This window comes from Ictidomys tridecemlineatus, chromosome 12, assembly GCF_052094955.1.
Source record: "Ictidomys tridecemlineatus isolate mIctTri1 chromosome 12, mIctTri1.hap1, whole genome shotgun sequence".
Lineage (NCBI taxonomy): Eukaryota > Metazoa > Chordata > Mammalia > Rodentia > Sciuridae > Ictidomys > Ictidomys tridecemlineatus.
In genome coordinates this window covers 103,803,420-103,810,051 of record NC_135488.1, presented here as the reverse complement: position 1 = coordinate 103,810,051, position 6,632 = coordinate 103,803,420, and the positions used below count along the sequence as shown (strand labels likewise).

At 42.4% G+C, this 6,632-nt stretch overlaps 1 non-coding gene across 1 annotated transcript; it reads right to left on the bottom strand.

Annotated features, from left to right (window-relative positions):
* Nucleotides 1-4,536: 4,536 nt before the first annotated feature.
* On the bottom strand, nucleotides 4,537-4,645 carry LOC120885148 (U6 spliceosomal RNA). The gene has a single exon (XR_005727655.2). It is a non-coding gene; the product is annotated as a U6 spliceosomal RNA (small nuclear RNA).
* Between the last annotated feature and the right edge of the window lie 1,987 nt (nucleotides 4,646-6,632).

Here is a 6,632-nt window from a genome sequence, read left to right as displayed (position 1 = left end):
TCCATTCGTCTATTGAAGGGCATCTAGGTTGGTTCCACAGTCTTCCTATTGTGAATTGTGCTGCTATGAACATCGATGTAGCAGTGTCCCTGTAGCATGCTCTTTTTGACAGCAGAATACATCAGACACTAGAAAGGCAATATGTGAATCAATGGAAGGGTAACTGATGTGATACAGCAATCTGTATACGGGGTAAAGTTGGGAGTTCATAACCCGCTTGAATCAAACTGTGAAATATGATGTATTAAGAACTGTGTAAGGTTTTGAACGACCAACAATAAAAAAAAAAAAAAAGGCACTCAAAAAAAAAAAAAAAAAAAAAAGTTATAGCTCACTGAATAAAAAAAGAACCCATGAGTCCACACTGAAATACAAGCATGCATACATATATAGGTACATAATTTGAGATGTATCTCTGTTTCATCATCAGTTCCAAGGGCAGCAGCTGGCAAGGGACGGATTCTTCTCCACTGATATTGAGTAGCATGGAGCAGCTCTCAGTGCTGTAGCACTAAAATAGGGGACTATGTCCTCCAGAGTTTCAATAAAACCAGGAGCTCACCGCCAACTGCTTTCCAAATTCTTATCTCAAATCCCAGTGAAAGGAGGAGGATTTATTCAAAAGTGAAGGATATAAACAGAACTCCAAGGAGGGGTGGGGAAGAGAAGACCCTCTATAGTAATTGCCCCTTGAGTGTGCTAGTCTAAGGGTTTATCTAGTACTTGGGTCAAGACTACTGGTTCAAATTTATGCTAATCAGGGTTTGGAATAGTACTGACACTATTGGTTAAAATTTATGCTAATCAGGATTTGAAAATTGCCAATGCTACTGGTTAATCCTGCATCCCATTCAGGTCTGCCCCGCTTCCATTTCCCATCCCATCCCCCACTCAGGAGGAAGCAGGAGTTTGAGGTCCTCCAGTCATGGACACTGGAAGGTTCTCAGCTATGGCATTAGTGGAGAGTCTGGCCAACACCCACCTGGGCCAAGCCACCATGGGGTGACAGGTGGATGTACCCTGGCTTGCCTTAGCCCTAGTTCACTGCATCTCAGGTCTGCACTGGCACGAAGGGCTCCTTGCTGCTGTGGCCCAGTGCTCCTCAGCTGTGCCAGCCCCCCTAGAACTCCCTCCACCACCCGGGGACTAGGTCTTGGCTTCACATACATACACACAGGGAAAAACCGACATCGTGTGTCTTCCAAAATGAGAAGTAACCAGAATCATCTTTGTAACATTCCTGCCAAAAATGCACAACCTTAACCTACTGGGGAGGAAACATCAGAAAACCCTAAACTAATGGAAAATCTTCAGAGTAATAGGCTTATACTGGAAAATCATCAAGGTCATGAAAGACAAGGAAATCCCTTGGGTAAAGTAGACTAAAAAGAATGATACCCTAATGAGTTGAGGAACCTTGAATTGGTTCCTTGTGCTATATAGAGCACTGGGACAAGGAGATCTGTGAATGGGGTCCATGGTGACATGTATAATGGCAGTGCAATACTCAATGTTAATTTTCAATGTTAATTTTCGCAAGATGTATACTATGGCTTAACATGTAAGTGAATTGTTTTCAGGAAACATACACTGAAGTACTTAGCAGCAGGGGTATCATTTTTCTCTTAATCTCAAGTGTATTAGGAAAGAAAAAGAAACATATTTTTTCAGGTGACTCATAGTCACTCCAAGGGCTCCATAGTCTTAAATTTTCTACCAATTATGGATCAGAAATATATTTTTTAAAATGCATCTGTACTGAACAAGCACAGACTTTTCTTTCCTTGTCATTCCTCCCTAAACCATACAATCCAACAATTATTTACATAGTATTTACATTGTATTAGGTAAGGTAAATATGAAATATAATATTAAGTAATACCTAGAGATGAAAAGTATGCAGGAAGATGTACACAGGATATATTTTGGTTCTATGCCATTTTACAAGATATGGGCATACATGGATTTTTGGATTTTGGATTTCTTGGAAGCTACCCCCTGTAAATACCAAGGAACAAGTGCTTAAAAAAAGAGAAAAAGAGAATGGTAAGGCAAATGCAGTAGTGTGTTTGGAGAAAAAAAATGCACAAGGGATGTAGAACTCCTGAACGTAAGAGAAAGCACTTAGAAGGAAGTTGAATCTTAGACCAACTGATGGATTAACAAATAGCCAATTGGTATTTAGCACATTGGCCTTGAATCAAGTCATGTATCTTTCTAGGGAAAGAACCTGGCACAGAAACCTGGATGCTTACGTTGCACCATGAAGGGGTTGAGGCATATGGACTTGTGCTTTCCTCGCACCAGGTACCGATGGCACAGAGCTTTTCTGCAGTGCCTGTCTTCGGGGCCCTATTCAAGTGGATGCTCCTCTTTTACAGCTGGCTTTAGCAATGCCCTCTTGCTAACCTCAAGTGAAAGTCATGGAGAAGACAGTCTACCCACATGATTTTTGAAAACTCTGAGTTAAAGGAGAGGCTAAAGGAAATAATTTGTAATAAAATACCCATCTCAATATGTAAATGGGTGTGGCTAAGCGAGAAAACAATAAAAATATCAGATAGTCACACCTCTATTTGGAAGAATTGTCATGAATGAGATGCCTAAAGATTCAGGCTGGTTTTTCAAAATGGTGAGCAACTTTTGGTACAAAGTACAACTTGAGTTCATTTTCCAACATACATGCATTCTTAGATAAATGAGACATTTATCAAAATTGTGCAAAAACAAATGCCAATATCATGTCTTAAATATAATGCAGTGGAAAAAAATACATGGAGAAGAATATATAAAATTCATTTTTCAATCTTCAAATGCTCAAGGGAATGACTAGCCTAAAACATGAAGTGGCCAGACGCTTTATGCCTTTGTATAGGCTCATCAGGAATGAGACAACTAGCTACAAGTTCAGATTTTTGCAGGTATGTTATAGGGCAATTCCAATACTATGAGCAGCATTGCCCTTGGTGATAATGTGATCAGAGTGATTCCAGTAATTTTCAGTAAATTCCTGAACATAATGAAACATAATCTTCTCTCACTTTACAAAGTAGACACTGTCATTGGCAAAGTCAGTACAGATCAGAATTACACACAAAACAAAAGTTATATGTAGTACAGATAGGATCCAGTTTCTGCTAATTATCAAAATGCTTTCCATCCACTTCAATGTCCATTGAGACATGTGAGATTCAGGAAGAACAAGGGACAATTCTTCATGTATGGGACCCATCCATATCCTTCCTACGTGCATTGTTGAAAGTCACAATAAGATAGCCTATCCACATAATTTTGGAAAAATAGAGATATCATATCCTAACTATAAAATTAAAGGAGAGGCTAAAAGAAATAACTCAAAAATGCACATCTCAAAATGTAATTAGGCATGACTAAGCTAGAAGACAATAAAAGATCAAAGGCCCCTCACACATTTCCAAATACCTGCTCAGCAGTGGGACTTCTCCAAACATCAAGGGGACTCCATAAACAACTGACCAGATGGGGAGCAGTGTCATCAGGACACAGTCCGCAGCTCTGCAGAGCGCTGACAGATGCCTGCATGCCCGTTGCAGTAGACATCAATCCTAAGGAAGGTTGGACCTTTCGGCTCACAGCTCTTCTTTTAAGCCCTCTACAGTGATATCCCCACCACAGGCAACTGATGAAAGCATGAATGAGTGAACAGGTCACTGTTTTTGATTTGCTGTAACAAACAATACAGATGTTTTCTGGAAAGAGGTCAGTAAGTTCAAGTAACGGGAAGTGTAAATGGGAAGGGAACATGCCCTTAGATGCAGAGTTAGAAGCAGTCAGGCGTCACAGCTGGGGAACGGAGCCAAGTTTCCACGGCCTCCTTTTTTGCCTCTGCCATAGTCATTTCTCTGCTGTTCGACGGTCCCAACTTTCTCAGGCTCCAAGGTCAGTGATGGCTCTGCCTCCATAATCTCTCTGGTTCGGCTTCCCCTTCATCTGTACCCATGAACGAAAACTAGAAAGCCCTACAGGATTCCCCTCAGGACAGAGGGATTCCTGGAAGGAATCCTTCTGGAACTTCTCCTCACCTCTCTGGATGGACATCCATGGGTACCATGAGTGGTGGCACAAGATCATGGAGTCAGGGTCAGATTCTTCATCTTTGTTCTATTTGATGTAAAATTCTGAGTGCTTAACACTTTGTAGTTGTTCAAAAATGCACACCTATGTTTGTTATGGTTTCGATTATTTTCTTTCCATGGACAAAGGAAAAAAAATCAATAGCTTCTCAGCTGTTTCCTGGGCCTCAAATTCAGTCTTTATCAAGATGGAAGTGGGTCTGTGAATCTGTGAAGATTATTTTCACCTGCTAAACATTTTACTGTCAATCTTTTCATGATGAATTTTTTTTTAAATTCAGCAAATCCGCAGCAATTTCAGCAATTAAATGCACTAAATAGAAGTAATTTCCCAAAGATAGAGGCAAGCAGATTATACACTTGAATAAAAGATCACAAACTAGATACCCCTTAGAGACTTACTTCCCAGTGCCAGGAACAGAATGCTCACCTCTATCTCTTCCAGGACAGGTGGATGCCATCCTTGTGCAGGGGCCATGCTCATCTTCCCTAGATCCTTCCACTTCCAGTGTCTATGCTACCAAAACAAGCACTTTCCCAGAACGTGGGGGTCCATTTAAAAATGCAGCCCAAGAAATTGGCCTCTTCCTTCCTATTTCCCTAGTAAACTCGTACCCTATGGGGAGTACAAGAGCCACTGAATAAGGCTGCCAACTAAAGTCCCTTTTGCCTGACCCACTGGCATAGCTTCAACTAAAGTCCCTTTTGCCTGACCCACTGGCATAGCTTATCTTAGCTGGGTTCAGCATCCAGACCTCTTTCCCTCACACCAAACAGAAATGTTTACATGAATCAGTAATGAACCCAAATCTCAGTCCATGGAGTGAGTTCCTCCTTTCCACACCTCCCTGCCCGGCAGTGTCCCTGCCCAGCAGTGTCCCTGCCCGTGCAGTCATGGATGGAAGACTCTTCCTGTTCCCTCAAAAAGCTGAAATCCCATGGCACTGGATAGATGAAGCTCTTGCTTTTATTTCCAAAAGAATGTTTATTTGCAGCAAATATATCTTTTTCTAGGCCAGAGCCCCAGAAACCATAGGCTACATTCAAAAGGCATTCAATAAAGTATGTCTGAGTCTTGGAACACTGATGCAAAACAGATAGACCTCTATTTTCTCCATTTTCAGATCTTGGTATTCAACGTAAGCGTGAATATTCCTTTTCCTTCTTTGTGCTGAATGCTCACAGCTAAGCCAGTTAGGCTCAGCCTGTGAATGAATATAAGGCTGAAGACTCAATCATGGCAACTTCCGGAGGTCAGCTCTGACAGCCCCCTCACCCAGCCTAATGAGCATCTGGTGCTGCATTCTTCTCCCTCGTGTGTGTGTGTGTGTGTGTGTGTGTGTGTGTGTGTGTGTGTGTTGTTCCCTCCCGTGCTTGAGGGAAGAGATCTTATAAAACTCTGTCTTCCCTACCCCCCACATAGCTCTCCAAACAAGGAAAGATGCACACTAGTAACCTAAATCTTGTTGAACAAAGGAATGAATGAAATAAAGCACTCTGGCTCTGTTCCCAACTCTGGAAAAATAACTCTCAGCATATGTCTCCCCAGCACACTTGCTGAAACGTCTCCATGACACTCAGATGCTTGCTGCTGAGCCCACAGACCCCCATGCCTCTCCCTCTGTGCCGAACAGGAAGGAACCAGGTGTCCTCAACAATCCCCAGTGCCAGGAGGCAAGCAGTGCAGTCTCCGCAGATGTGACAACTGACCCTGAGAGAGGGAGGAGAAATTATTGAAATAAATGAATTTTGAAAAGCATCCCACAAAAGCAGAAATGCTCTCGTGCCACCCCTCATACATCTGGGATGTGACAGGTGGCATATACTGTAATTATCACAGACCACATGTGCAACGCCAGGACAAATGAAGAGTATTGATGGCAGTGTCACACAAGCCCAAAATCTTTGAGTCACCAGGAGACTGAGAGTCCAACGCTGGGAAATGTTCACTAAACCAAGGAACGTTTGTCCGACCCACTCCGATATGCTTGAATCCTACTAGTGAACAAACATTGGACTCAACTATAACATTCCAGAGTCCATAGCATCATCTTCACTATTAGACCCTGATCTCAAATCCTCAAAACTCAAGCACTCGTTAGATACAGGGGGGTCCAAGTATGATAAGGGACGACATCCGGAGCAGACACTATTGACATTCTAAGCTGCCTGAGTCACTGTCAGCAAGAAGCTGTCAAGTGGAGCCTGCTATTGAGTTTATGCCAAATGACTGATTAGGAGTGAGATTTAAAGAGTGATAGGTGAGGGTGGATAGGAGTACAGTGGACAGCCAGAGGTTTTTGTATCCGTGAAAAGATACTAAATGTCCAGCAGGAGCAGAACAATACAATCAAGTCGGTGTTTTGTTCACAAGTCAGAGCAAGGTTTCTCAGAAAACAAGCACCCAGGAAAGAGGAGGCCTGAAGCCACAGCATCAAGGACAGCCCAGAGAGACCCTGGAGGGAAACTAAATGCAACAGATGCTCCAGAAGTCTCTGAGAAAGCTGAAGACCTGGTGCA